Below are 15215 nucleotides of genomic sequence, written 5' to 3' on the forward strand. Positions count from 1 at the left end.
TTTATAAGACCACGGCTAGAAAGGCCACACAAAATTAATCAATCCATAATCAACCGCACTGCAGGACTAAAAAGTGCTTCTATTAAATTCCAGATTAGAAAAAAAAAAAAAATTCAAAAGTTATTATAAGCATAAGAAAGGGTTGAGAGAAAGATTCGTTTTAAATGTAATTTATGTAATATTTTCTAATAATGCTTATCTCAGTGCTTTGTACAGTTGTAGACACTCAATTAGCAGCAGATTAATTGATTTATTAATGGTTATGCTCTTGGGCTTTGCAGTCAGATTAACCTGGGTTTGAGTTTTGGCTCTGCCACTTATTAGCTGTGCGATTTCGGGTACTTCTGTGCCTCAGTTTCCTTGTTTTAATACTGGGATAATAGCAAGTTTCATATAGGTTGTTATGAGGGTTAAATGAAGTAATGCCAGAAAAGTGTGTAGCACAGTGCTTAACTTGTTCTAAGTCAGCACATTGATAAATATTAGATTGTATCCTAAGAATAGACATTGGGAAGGTAGAAGCTTTGATCAAAGCTCTGACCATTTACACCTATTCTGGGCCTTCCTTGTGACCAGCGTTCTTATTTATCCAATAGCACATGGGGCCAGGATGTGGTCAGTAGATGCTCTCAGCAAAGACAGTGGCCTACATGGTGTTTCACAGACCTGTGGTGGGCTCAGCTCTGCGTTCCCTCTTTGATAAGGCTAACAACCTTATGTTACTTTTGACATCAGTCATAACAGGCCACGCTCTGAAAACAGTTCTTAATTTTTTAAAAAATAATTTTATTGTGCTTTAAGTAAAAGTTTACAAATCAAGTCAGTATCTCACACAAAAACTTATATACACCTTGCTACATACTCCTAATTACTCTCCCCCTAATGAGACAGCCTGCTCCCTTCCTCCACTGTCTCTTTTCTTGTCCATTTCGCCTGCTTCTAACCCCCTCTACCCTCTCACCTCCCCTCCAGGCAGGAGATGCCAACATAGTCTCAAGTGTCCACCTGATCCAAGAAGCTCACCCCTCACCAGCATCCCTCTCCAACCCATTGTCCAGTCGAATCCCTGTCTGAAGAGTTGGCTTTGGGAACGGTTCCTGTCCTGGGCCAAGAGAAGGTCTGGCGGCCATCACCACTGGGTCCTTGTAGTCTCAGTCAGACCATTAAATCTGGTCTTTTTACAAGAAGTTGGGGTCTGCATCCCACTGCTCTCCTGCTCCCTCGGGGTTCTCTGTTGTGTTCCCTGTCAGGGCAGTCATCGGTTGTAGCCGGGCGCCATCTAGTTCTTCTGATCTCAGGTTCATGCAGTTTCTGGTTTATGTGGCCCTTTCTGTTTCTTGGGCTCGTAATTACCTTGTGTCTTTGGTGTTCTTCATTCTCCTTTGCTCCAGGTGGATTGAAACCAACTGATGCATCTTACATGGCTGCTTGCTAGCATTTCAGACCTCAGATGCCACTCTTCAAAGTGGGATACAGAATGTTTTCTTGATAGATTTTATCATGCCAATTGACTTAGATGTCCCCTGAAGCCAGGGTTCCCAAACCCCCACCCCTGGTTCTTAATTCTTGTAGTGTAAGGACTGATTTTTTAAAATGTAAAACTTTTTTTTTTTTTTAGAACTACTTGCATTATTTCATCAACTGAGACAATATGTATAATGGCAAAGAGCGTCTGAGGATTCAGGAATACTCCTCAATGAATTTATATAAGAAATTTAGATATTTTCCAAGGGACCCAAATCATTTGAGGTAAGGTTAAATTTGGCTTGACCTCCATTTTCAGGGCCTTTTACTGGCAAAATGCTGCCTATCGTTTTTTTTGAGTTTCTCACTCTTTAATTCCCTATGCTTCCCTCCACACTCACTTGTTGCTGTCTGGGATGACTCTTGCACCAAATCCAGAAGCTCAGCTCCTTCATCATTTTCCACAAAAAATGTAACCATATACAGAATTTCATGAATGTAGTAGTTTTCCTGAAGATCTGAGAGGGTCCATTGGTCATCACACAACTTACACATCTTGCTGATTCTACCCCTTTCTCCTCTTACTCAGGCCTTTCAAAGCCTGTGCTCTCACCATAGTCCTCCCCATCAATTATGTGTTCCCCTGAAGAATAGGAGTCCTTTCCCAGCATCTCCCGTGGGATTGGGTCCTTCCTAGACAGCCTGCTTGCTTTCCCCAAACTGGCTGGCATTCTTTTACTCATCAGTAAAGTATCTACGTGTTTGTGTCAAATGGTAGAACATATGTGTTGAGCATATCCTTTGTACAATCCATAGACAAGGCTTGGTGTGTAGATTTATTTAAGGTCTCCTTATAATAATTGCAGTGCTTCAGGGACCCCATAACTCAACAAGTTGGGGATAGCTCCCATAAAAATCCATGATCCATACACTTTATGGAGACAGTATTCATGCATTTATTTGTGTTTTCACTTGTGTCTGGCCTGTCTCTTAATTTAACAAAGACAAAGTTTACTCCTTGGATTGGCACAATAACGCAATAGTGGACTCAAACATAGTAATGATTGTGAAGATGGCACAAGACCGGGGAACATTTTGTTCTGTTATACATATAAAAAAATACATTAAGGACCTTACAATTCAGAGCTGACTCGATGGCACCTAACAACAACAAAAAAGTTTACCTCACTTAGAAAAAACGTGTATATGTTTCTGTCTACCCTAAACTTCTCTACTTAAACTTCAAGTGTATATCTCCTTTATTTATATTCCAGATCTTAGTGGACAAATTCTGTATACTTCAATATTTTATAGACATTGATCATTTCTACTTTTGGCTTTGACCATTCCAGGCTGAATAATGCTGATTTGTCTTTGTAATTAAGCTTCCAGCTCTCTTATTGCACCAGTGTGGGAACACTCTAGATAGTCAATATTTCCTCCCCACCCAGCTGCCCTCATGTCAATACCATCTGCTAATGGTGTTGATATTGGAAAAGGAGGCAATTGCTCATTTTCTCCTTGCTCAATTGTTTAAGAGAAAAATGCCGATGTGACATTTTAAGGATTGTTTTACAGTAAAGAAAACCTAGCGCTTTCAATCTTTTCTAACTGGCGAGCTCATTGGTTGGTCTTAATTTTTGTGATACAAGTAGGCACTATTTGGAACATGGGATCTAGCACTATTTTTACTCTCCCTGTTCATTATCACTGAATCCTCTTAGAAAATTATCCCTGTCCTATAAGAAAATATCACACATCACACAACAAGTAATACTCTGGACCAAAGAGTGGGTTGCAGTGACTATTGGCGTGTAGAGAGTCAGTATCTGCAGGAAGTGATTTTGGGGTGAAATTATAACATTCAGAAAACATTTATTGAACATTTACTAAGTAAATATAAGATGCTTCACCTGGCACTGAGAATATAAAAAATGAATTAAAATACTTCCTTCAACTGAGAAACTGATCCTCAGGGGGCTTAAAGTGGAGATCAGATGAGACCAGGTAAGAGAGGAAATAGCTATAATGCAAAGTAGAGAATGGTAACTTCTCAAGAGAGAGAACCAAAGGGACTTCAGAGAAGGGAGAGAGTCCACCCCAGTGGGACCAGGAAAGATTTCATGGAGGGAAACTTAGAGGTATCTTGAATAATGTGTGGCTGTGGGAAAGAGGATTTTTACTAGAGAGCAAGGCATGGAGGTGGAAAAGCACAGGATAGGTACAAGAACAAGTAATTGTGTGTAGAAAAGCAGTGGAATTCAGCCTGAAAAGGTAGGTTGGACCGGATCAACCAACTTCAGAGTCCTGCTAAGGAATTTCGGTTATCCCTGATTCTCCCCCACCCCCTATAGAGTTAGTGGGTCCTATTTCTATAATGGCATGTGTACTGTTGCTTCCTGATTAATCTATGTATTAGTTTGAGGGATCTGAGGTTTGGTCAGTCACTTATTTAATCTCTCCCTCATAGGCACCTAGTACAACACCTGCCTCATGGAAGGAGCTTGGTAAATATGGCTTTAATTGAATCCTCATTTCAAATTTTGTTGTGTTTAATGAGTATCATTCATTACCTGAAAACAAACAAAACACACACACACATACACTCACACGCACACTTTCTCTCTCTCAAATGCACACATAGACACACCACAATTTGATAAAGAAGCAAAATCTTACAAGTTGAGTGTTTTCTTTGATGGTTATTGATTTTCGGTTTTCTTAGTGATTTTGGCAGGATCCCTTCTGATATGAGTTGCAGCTTTCACAGACTGCAAAAGCTGTGGTCAGCCTGGTGATTACACTTCATATTCTCAGTTCTGGGGGAACATTTGGATTCTCAGTTGTCTCATAAAAGGCACATGGTTGGCAGCATTTACCAGAGCAGTTTTAAACTAAAGATATTTAAAAAAAAAAAAACAACCCATGATGGGTCCTCATTTTCTACAGGATAAAGTACAGTTGTTTTTATATAGTATTCAAAACCCTTATTAATTTTTTTCAGAGGGACTTTTTCAGCTCATCTTCTGGCATGCTCCCTGTGTGTCTACATTTCAGGCAGATGCACGTCCTCTCTCTCCTCAGGCTATGTCGTCTAATTTATCTTCCTTTCTTTGCCTGTGCCCTTCCCTCTGCCTGTGCATATGTTAGGGTTACCTAGAGGTTGTAACAGATGAATCCCAAAATCTCAGGAGCTTTAGTCAATTAAAGTTTATTTTTTTGCTCAGATGATTGTCAAAGGCAATCACTCCTAGAGGATGACTGTTATGGATTAAATTGTGTCCCCCCAAAATTTATGTGGAAGTTCTAATTAACCTTTGGTACCTATGAATGTGACCTTGTTTGGAATCAGTGTCTTGGAAGATGTTATCGGTTAACATGACATTACAATGGAGTACGATGGGACCTAACCCTGTAGGACTCATATTCTTCTAAAAGAGAGAAGATACACAGAAACATACTCAGACACACATGGGAGACAGCCACGTGAAGATGAAGGCAGAGATTGGAGTTTTGCTGATACAAGTCAATGAACGCCTGGGGCTGCCAGTAACTGAGAGAGACAAGAAAGGATCTTCCCCTAGAGCCTTTGCAGAGAACATTACTTTGCCAACACTCTGAATTTGAACTAAAACAAAAACAAACAAAAATCAAACCCGATGCCATCAAGTCGATTCCGACTCATAGCGACCCTCTAGGGCAGAGTAGAACTGCCTGATAGGGTTTCCAAGGAGCAGCTGGTGGATTTGAACTGCTGACCTTTCGGTTAGCAGCCAAACTCTAACCACTGTGCCACCAGGGCTCTGAATTTAGACTACTACCCTCCAAAACAGTGAGAGAATAAATTTCTGTTCTTATAAGTCACCCAGTTTGTGGTACTTTGTTATAACAGCCCTAAGAAACTAATACAGTGGCCTTTCGGCTCTACCGTCTTAAAACCATGTTTCCCAAAGTTCTCCAAGTCATCTCCACTCTAGCCCACTGAAAGGTAAAGGGCATGGAGAGTCATGGGTCAGAGGTTAAATGGACCAGGCCTGGAAGCAGCAGAATTGCTGCTTTTGCCTACATTTCATGGGCCAGAACTCAGACACATGGCTGTGTCTAACCATAAGGAAGCTGGGAAGCATAGTCTAGCAGTGTGCCAGGAGGAAAAAACAAAACAAAACAAAACAAAACAAAACAAAACAAAAACCCTCCAGTTTTTGTGAATAGCTAGCTGGTCTCCTCCACAGTCCTTCCTTTTAGTTCCAAAATATCTATTCACCCTTCTTCCCTTATATAGAACACACTATCCTTTCCCCATAGGAGGCAACCCAAAGACCCATGCAGTTTTGGCAGCGGCAGAAAGTTCAGGATCTCCAGATGTTGCACACTCTGCTCCATCGTGTCCAAAGGGGGCTTCTTGTGGTCCAGTGACCTATGAATTAAAAAGACCAACTGTTTCCCCTTCCTTTTTCTTATACACAATGGTGGAGCAGGAACAGCATCTCTACAGTAAAAACCCTCCTTTAGGAAAGAGAGTAATGGAAAACATACAGCAATTACTGGTCATTGGTTCAAATCTACCAGCCATTCTTCAGGAGAAAGATGTGGCAGTCTGCTGCCTTGGGAACCCTACGGGGCAGTTCTACTCCATCCTGTAGGGTCACTATGAGTCAGAATTGACTCGATGGCAATGTGTTTGTTTGGGTTTATTTTTTGTACTTATGAATGGAGTCCCTGGGTGGTGCAAATTGTTAAGCACTCACTACTAAATGAAAGGTTGGAAATTAGAATCCACCTAGAGGCTTCTTGGAAGAAAGACCTGGTGATCTTCTGAAAGATCGCAGCCACTGAAAACCCTATGGAGCAGAGCTCTACTCTGACACACATGGGGTAACCATGATTTGGAATCGCCTCAAAGGCAACTGGTTTCTGTTCCTTGACAGTACTCAGTCCAGAGCAAACTCCCTCCCCCTCAGTTAGTGGCTGCTCCCTTGTGCTGTCTTAGCAATCAGTACTTGAGTAAATCACAATGAACTCTGTTGTTGTGTTACCTGACTATCTCACCTCCCGTATAAGGTATAGGCTAACTATCTCCTCCCTCAGACCATAAACTTTAGGCTATATTTTCCTTGAGATTAGAAACTATATTTTTTTGCCTTTGTATCCTTAGCTCTTACTTAATCTATATAGATAGCTGCTATCAAGTTGATTATGACTCATGGCGACATTATGTACAACAGACAAAAATGTTGCCCAGTTCTGCCTCATCTTCAAGATCACTGGCATGTCTGAGTCATTGTTGTGACTATTGTGCCATTGCATCTCCCTGAGAGTATCCCTTGCCCTCACTGGCCCTCTGCTCCACCAAACATAATGTCCTCCTCCAGCATTTGATCCCTCCTGATGATGTGTCCAAAGCATGTGAGTTGGACTATGTTCTGTTGTGATCCATAAGGTTTTCATTGGCTAATTTTTGGAAATAAATTGCCAGGCCTTTCTTCCTAGTCTGTCTCAGTCTGGAAGCTCTGCTGAAACCTCTGCACCTTGGGTAGCCCTGGAATACTGGTGGCATAGATTCCAGCATCACAACAACATGCAAGCCACCACAGTACAACAAATTGACAGGCAGTGGGGCTCCGGTGGGGCTCTTAATCTAGCACATACTAAATTCTTAGTAACATTTGTCAGCTTTTTCTTAAAAGATGCTTTTTGAATTAATGCATGGTGTTGAATGAGGAGGGCTCTAATAGGCATTGATAAGTTTTGGGGAGAAATAGAAAAGTGATGGAGGGATGACTTCGGGAGAGTGTATAGTAGCAGAAATTCTAGAATTCTAAAATCCAGTGATTTGGCAGGTTTCAAAGTGCACGTGTTGCCATTAATAATCGAAATTCTCTCAATAGAGTAAGGACATTTTTGCCAAGGCATTGTTTACTAGCATTTGTTCAATCTATTACTTTAAGACGTTTTACAAAAATATTGAATAATCTAGGAAAAGTCATTTAAAGAAAAACTGTTTATCGATAGTCAATTTTAATTCTTAAAAATATAAAGTAGATAAGAACAACAAAAAAAAACCAAACCTGCTGCCGTCGAGTCGATTCCAACTCATAGCGACCCTGTAGGACAGAGTAGAACTGCCCCACAGTTTCCAAGGAGCTGCTGGTGGATTTGAACTACTGGCCTTTCGGTTAGCAGCCATAGCACTTAATGACTATGCCACCAGGGCTTCCAAAACGTAGATCCCAGTGCTGTCTAGTCGATTCCAACTCATAGCGACCCCATAGGACAGAGTAGAACTGCCCTATAGAGTTTCCAAGGAGCGCCTGGTGGGTTTGAACTGCGGACCCTTCGGTTAGCAGCCGTAGCACTTGACCACTACGCCACTACGGTTTCCATAAAGGACGCCACTAGGGTTTCCATAAAGTACATAGCCTTGGCAAATTTTGGATCAACATCCTGGGAACTCTCTGCTAATTCTGTAATGTCTGCATGAGCTCAATCTTTTTAACAGTGTACTTGCCTCAGTCAGTAGGTTCATATTGGAAGTTTCCAGTGGTTATCTTTTTATAAAGAGAATAAATAATTACTCTCTCAGTTTTTTCCCCTGAAACTTCAGATTTTTGTGTACTGAGTATACATCGTGTACATGAGACACCAGATGCTTGCAGGTTTTTTTTTTTTTATTAATGTTAGAAATTTCTGGATCAGTAATCATTCAGTTTCTTAAAAATTGGAATAAAAATGTCAGTGCATCTGGAAGATGTTAAGTCTAAGCTCTTCTGTGGTTTATAGGTATTGGCCTCTTCCAAAACAGGTCTCTAAATATGTCCTTGCTTTGGCTTAAGTAAAAGTTTCAATAAATATGGAAATAATCACTCTCAACATCATGCTTTGTTAGGCTTATGATTCTAACTGCCACCCAATGAGTCACAATTCTAAGATTAAGAAGAGTGACTTGCTTAAATATTTTTGCATCTTATAAATGAATAAGAATAAATGAAAACTGTAGGAGAAAAATCGGCAAAGAGCAAATGAAAAAATTTAGAAAATGGGAAAGAAAAAAGATAAAAAAAAAAAAAAGGAAACGTTTAAACCACACCGGTAAACAAGAAGAAACCCTGGTAGCGTAGTGGTTAAGTGCTCTGCTGTTAACCAAAGGGTTGGCAGTTGGAATCTGCCAGACAGTCCTTGGAAACTCTATGGGGGCAGTTCTACTCTGTCCTATAGGGCCGCTACCAGTCGAAATCGACTCGACAGCACTGCGTTTGGTTTTTTGGTTTTTAGTAATCAAGAAAACGCAAATCAAGCCAATAGTGAGATATCACTTTTTCCTATCTCAGTAGCAAAGGGTGTGAGGAAACAAGTCCTTATCCGTTACTGGTGGGAATGTAAATCTGTACAGCCTTGCTCTGCAGCCTCCTAGCATTGAGGAAAAGCTTTAGAAATGCTTTTAGCTTTGACTTAGTAACCCCACTTCTAGAAATGTGTCTTAAGAAAATAATAGGACAAGTGTGTTGTTATTGTTAGTTGCTGTTGAGTCAGCTGTGACTCATGGCAACCTTATGTATAACAGAACAAAAACCTTGCCCTGTCCTGTGCCATCCTCACGGTAGTTCGTGTGCTTAAGCACCTTGTTGCGTCTCATGGAGGATTTCTCTCATTTTCACTGACCCTCCACTTCACCAAACACAATATCCTTTTTTAGCGATTGGTCTTTCCTGACGACATGTGCAAAGTATGCCAGAAGATCCTTGCTTCTAAGGAGCGTTCTGGCTGTACTTCCTGCAAGACTGATTTACTGTTTTTCTGGCAGTCCACGGTGTATTTAATACCCTTCGCTAACGCCCCCATTCAAGTGTGTCAGTTCTCCTTTGATCTTCCTTTTTCATTATCCAGCTTTCATACGCTTAAGAGTGTACAAGTATAAAAAACCAAAAAACCAAACCCAGTGCCGTAGAGTAGATTGGGACTCACAGTGACCCTGTAGGACAGAGCAGAACTGCCACATAGAGAGTTTCCAAGGAGCGCCTGGTGGATTCGAAATGCCGACCCTTTGGTTAGCAGCCGTAGCTCTTAACCACTACGCCACCAGGGTTTCCTATAGAAAGGTGTAAATTTAAGAAACTTTGCTTATAAAATGGTGTTGGGTGGGTAGCCTCCTCTTGCCTGGCATTCTGTTTCTGTGTGGAGGCACAGCGACCTCTAATACTTCTGATACTGCTCTCACTACACACCCCGTGCGGGGGAAAAGGAGTGACTTGTTGTGTTGGTGAGCCAGGGTTCTCCCCTCTGCTCTCCCACTTTGGATTTGCCTGCCTGCAGAGAGCACGTGGGCTCACTGACTCCTGCCAAGTGGTAGGTTTTACGGGGAAGGCCTTTTCTCAGGGGCCGTTCTGCCTATGCCTGTGTAGGAAACTCTGCTTAATTCCAGATCAATGTGCTGGGAGTCTCATTGGGCTGCACGTATCAGCCACACCATCCATTCCAGCTCTTATCAGAAATAAGGCTGATGTTTTGATTTCCATAAGTGTGACTCCCCTCTGTTGCTCAGCTCGTTTTGAGCTGGCACTTCCTGACACTCCAAGAAACAGAAAGAAAAAAAAAAAGGGTACCCAAAAACACGAGGTTAAAAAAGTATACTATAAATTTGGATATGATATAGCCATTTAAAATGATCCCATGGATTTTGTTGTTGTTGTTAGCTGCCATTGAGTTGGTTTCAACTCATAGCGACCCCATGTAGAACAGAACAAAACACTGCCCAGTCTTGTCTGTGAACATACCATACTGATAAATGAAGAAAAGTAGATTCCAATATGGCATTTTGCATAGTAACTCATTTGTTAAATATGCATATAGTCTGCTCCCTTTTCTCTTTTTTTCCTTCCTTCCTCATCTGTATTTTCTAAAGCTTCTATAACTGCTTTTGTAAAATGTAAATAAAAATGAGTTAGTTACATTTTGCCTCTGTGTAGGCTGTGTTTAAGGAGCCCTGGTGGTACAAAGAGTTAAGCTCTTGACTACTAACCAAAAGGGTTGGTGGCTTGCCCCCACCCAGTGACTCTGCAGGAGAAAGACCTGGTGACCTGCTTCCATAAAGATTACAGCCAAGTAAACCCTATGGGGCAGTTCTACTCTGTCACATGGGGTCGCTATGAGTCAGAATTGACACGATGGCATCTTAACAACAACAGGCTGTATTTTTGTTCTGGTTAAGGTGGCTGGTGCTTGCTCTATTGCTTTTGTCATCAGAGTTTCCATGGTGAGGTGAGTAAGGTTTTGGTCACTGATAGAAGGTCTAGCATTGGTTTAGCTTTTTCTAGCCAGACTCTTTCGCGGGGACATCTCTCATAGGACCAGAGCCCCTGGTGATCTGTGTCTACTGACCCCCTTCTCTGCAGACTCTCACCTGGTCAGAAAGGAGCTAAACTGTGGGCCCCTCTGAGGCAATAGTAGTCCTGTTCCTCCCTTGCACCATTCCATCGCCTTCTCAGGAGGCTGGAAATGCTGTCTGAGGAGAACCAGTGCCTTAGTCATGCTGGGGCCATTGAGGAATGGGAGAGTTCTCCCACTCACAGAATAAAGCCACAGATAATAAGCTCAGGGCACTCTGGTGCACAGAGTTACCTCCAGTTCACAGAGATGCCAAAATCACAATCATTTGCAATGGCTCTTGGGAAGGGGAATTTTCCACATAGCTAGCATTTCCCACTTTGAGAGTCTGTACTATTTTTTAATATTGTTCTTAGTGGAAATCTTACTGAAGAATCTTCAGTTTATGTAAAAAAGCTTTGGACTTTTTCTTGATGACTCAGTCTCATCCATATAAAGAACATATTTTTTTGTGCTATGGAATGGTAATGTTCTGCAAGCAGCTCCTGTGTGCATAACTTTCAAGGTTATGTCTGTATTTTTTAGACTGTTGGCCTGCTTCCCTATTGGAAACGTTCCTTTTGATGATCAGTGTATTCTGGTTCTTCTGAGACCCTGATACGTTATACGAGTATTTGCTTGGGAATGGCTCTGATTAGCAACAAAATACAGCTTCCAGATGGTGCTGGTTAGACACCTCTCTGCCACTGTGAAGCCATTTCCATTTGTTTTTGAGCTTGCTGCTGGGTTTTGGCCAACTGTGGTTGTAGTGATCAGAAGTCTGACCTCTGGTTCAATAGACCATTATTGTACTTTGTAACAGACTTTCTATTTGTCAAATTTTGACAGCCAAATTAAATCTCACATTTTCCTTTACAACAGGCTTCATTACTGGTCATTTACATTTGTAATTTTAGGAAGTGTGGCTCAAGCAAATAATGCTAATTATCTGATACTGTTCACGATGAAATGTTTATGAAATTCAGGATCTGTTCCTGAGTCTGTGAGACGGGGTCACATTCCAAGGGAACAATTGAATGATCATGCATTCATCTACTTAATAACCATAAAAAAAATAGTCAACTTAATTAAGAAATGGATTCTTTTATTGGCTTTCCATTTCCTAAGTATAAACCCCAATGTTTTAGCATTGTATCAACCCATTTTTTTGTTGCCTAAAAATCATCCCAAAATGTAGTGGCTTAAAACAAAAAATTGTTTGTTATGTTTCATGATTCTGTGGGTCTCTTGGGCAGCTCTGTAGGTCTGGGTTGGCTTGGCTGGAGCTGGATGGTCTAGGGTAGCCTCACCCACATGTCTGGAGTCTCAGTAAGGATGGCTGGTATGAGTAGGGTCTCTCTCCACCAGGTCTTTCATCCTTCAGGGAGCTCGCTTGGACTTTTCACATGGTGGCAGAAAGGTTTCTAACAGCAAGAGAGAGTACCCCCAATGCCCACTGTTATGAATTGTGTCCCCCCAAAATATGGGTTGGGAATCTTAATCCCTATACCTGTGGATATAATGCTTTTTAGAAATAGGGTTTTCTTTGTTATATTAATGAGACCATGCTCGTGCAGGGTGTGTCCTAAACCTACTCACTTCTAAGCTATAAAAAGAGCAGATCAGACACAGAGGCAAGCAAGCACAAAATGGGGAAGATAGATGCCACATGAAGATCACCAGGAACCAAGGACCTCAGAGGCTACAGAAGCTGAAAGGGACAAGAATATCTACCCAGAGTTGACAGAGACAGCTTTCCCCTATAGCTAGAGCTGTAAGCTAGAAGTGTGAACTTCTGCACTCTTTAACTGTGAGAAAATAAATTTTTGTTCTTCAAAGCCACCGGTTTATGGTGTTTCTGTTACAGCAGCATTAGGAAACTAGAGACACCCTTACACTTTTTCAGCCTCTGCCTGTGTTACATTTGCTAATGTCCCCTCAGCCTGAGTCAGTGTGACAGGGACATTGCAAGGTCACGGGTACGGGGAGGAGGGGAGGAGAGATTCGCTGGGGCCATTACTGCAAATGATCTACTGCAGCATGTTCCTCTCATTCTAACCCCATCATTATCAAACTGCAACTGAGGTGAATTCCAAGGGATGTTGTGGGATATTTTAAATTTTCCAGGGAAACAGTCTGTCTTAGTTATCTAGTGCTGCTATAACAGAAATACCACAAGTGGATAGCTTTAACAAAAAGCTATAGGTTCAAGTCCAAATTCAGGGTGTCAGCTCCAGGTGAAGTCTTTCTCTCTCTGTTAGCTTTCTCATCAGTCTTCCCTGGACTAGGAACTTCTTTGTACAGGAACCCCAGGTCCAAAGGATACACTCTACTCCTGGCACTGCTTTCTTGGTGGTATGAGGTCCCCCCGTCTCTCTGCTCACTTCTTTCTTTTCTACCTCAAGAGATTGCCACAAGACACAATCCCATCCTGTAGGTTGAGTCCTGCCTCACTAACACAACTACAGCCCATCTTCCCTCATTAACATCAGAGAGGCAGGATTTACAACCTATAGGAAAATCACACAATACTGAGAATCATGACCCAGCCCAACTGAAACACACATTTTTGGGGGGACACAATTCAATCCAGGACACAGCAGTCATACTGTACAAATGTTGGACACTGCACAAACTATTAGCTTGATGAGGTTCACAGTGTCAGTATCTTAATGGTGCATTCTTTTTGGTGTAGTCATATCTTTGCAAAGCTGGAATTTTGGTGGCTGTGTGATGAAAAGCAAGTACAGTGTGAAAATCAGTGTGGAACTAGAAAAGAGAGAAGTGGTGTCCAATCTGATTCCAAGGTTTCAGAAGTTGTGTAGTGTTCAATAGATACATATATCTATCTCATTATTAATTGTAGCTTTTAAAGAATGAGGAGCCCTGGTGGTGCAGTGGTTAAGAGCTCAGCTGCTAACCAAAAGTTCTGCAGTTTGAATCTACCAGCCACACCTTGGAAACCCTATGGGGCAGTTCTACTCTATCCAATAGGGTTGCTTTGAGTTGGAATTGACTCAATGGCAATGGGTTTTTTAAAGAATGAAGTAAAATATTATTTAAAAAAACTTACGTGTATTATTTTTCAAATGGTAACTAAGTTGTTAGGTCATCTATACTTTCTAAGTTGTTTGGACTTAACTACTTAATAAATAAGCATTTCTTTTGTTCTAGTGAAAAAATTACAAAGTCACTAATGGTGCCATGACTCAAGAAAGTTTGAGAATTGCTGTCTGAGCCTCAGCTTCTATTACTGATAAAAAGAAGACAGGAAGGAAGGAAAGCTAGTGTTATAGGTTAAATTGTGTCTCCCCCAAAAGACATTGAAGTCCTCACCTACGAATGTGACCTTATTTGGAAATGGAGTTTTTGCAGATGTAATCAAGTTAAGATGAGGTCATTAGGGTGGGCTCTAAACCAATATGACTGGTGTTCTTATAAGAAGAGACACAGACACAATCACACAGGCACGTGACGGTGGAAGCTGAGGTTGGGGTGATGCATCTACAACTAGGGAACACCAAAGATTGCCAGCAACATCAGAAGCTAGGAGAAAGTCAAGGAACGTATTCTCTCCTAGAGTTTTTAGAGAGAGCATGGCCCTGTCAAGCCCTTGATTTCAGGCTTCCAGCTTCCAAAGCTATGAGAGAATAAATTTCTTTGAGTCACTCAACTTGTGGCTTGTTGCTGCAGCCCTAGGAAACGAATACAGCTAGTTTTGGGGAAAGGTGAATGGATTCAGTTTTGGAAATGCTGAGTCTGAGGATCTGGTAGGCTATTCAGGAAAAGATATAGAACTAGGATTCAGGAAGCGGTCTGGAGTCGAGTTAATTTCATCCCTGAATTATCATATGCAGGCTCTCTGCTTGATTTTCAGAATCTTGTATGTAATGAAAAATTAATTGGAAAAGAAAAAAGTAGGTTTATTCTATACATAATCCTGAGCACTGCTTAACATGCCTAAGTAAGATTTTTCTATATAACATCGCAAGGTTTTCACTGGCTAATTCTTTTCAGAAGTAGATTGCCGCTGGGTCATTCTTCCTAGCCTGTCTTGGTCTGGAAGCTCAGCTGAAACCTGTCCTCCATGGGTGACCCTGACAGTATCTGAATAGTGGTGGCATAGCTTCCAGCATCACAGCAACATGCAAGCCCCCACAGTACGACAAACTGACAGACATGTGTGCCTGACCCAAGCCATGGTATTTTCAATAGCATCATATGCATGTGAAAGTGGAAAATGAACAAGGAAGACAGAAGAAGAATTGAGCCTTTGAATTGTGGTGTTGGCGAAGAACATTGAGTATACCATGGACTATCAAAAGAATGAACAAATCTGTCTTGGAAGAGGTGCAACCAGAACGCTCCTTAGAAGCAAGGATGGCGAGACT

Source organism: Elephas maximus, chromosome 3 (genome assembly GCF_024166365.1).
Source record: "Elephas maximus indicus isolate mEleMax1 chromosome 3, mEleMax1 primary haplotype, whole genome shotgun sequence".
Classification (NCBI taxonomy): Eukaryota; Metazoa; Chordata; class Mammalia; order Proboscidea; family Elephantidae; genus Elephas; species Elephas maximus.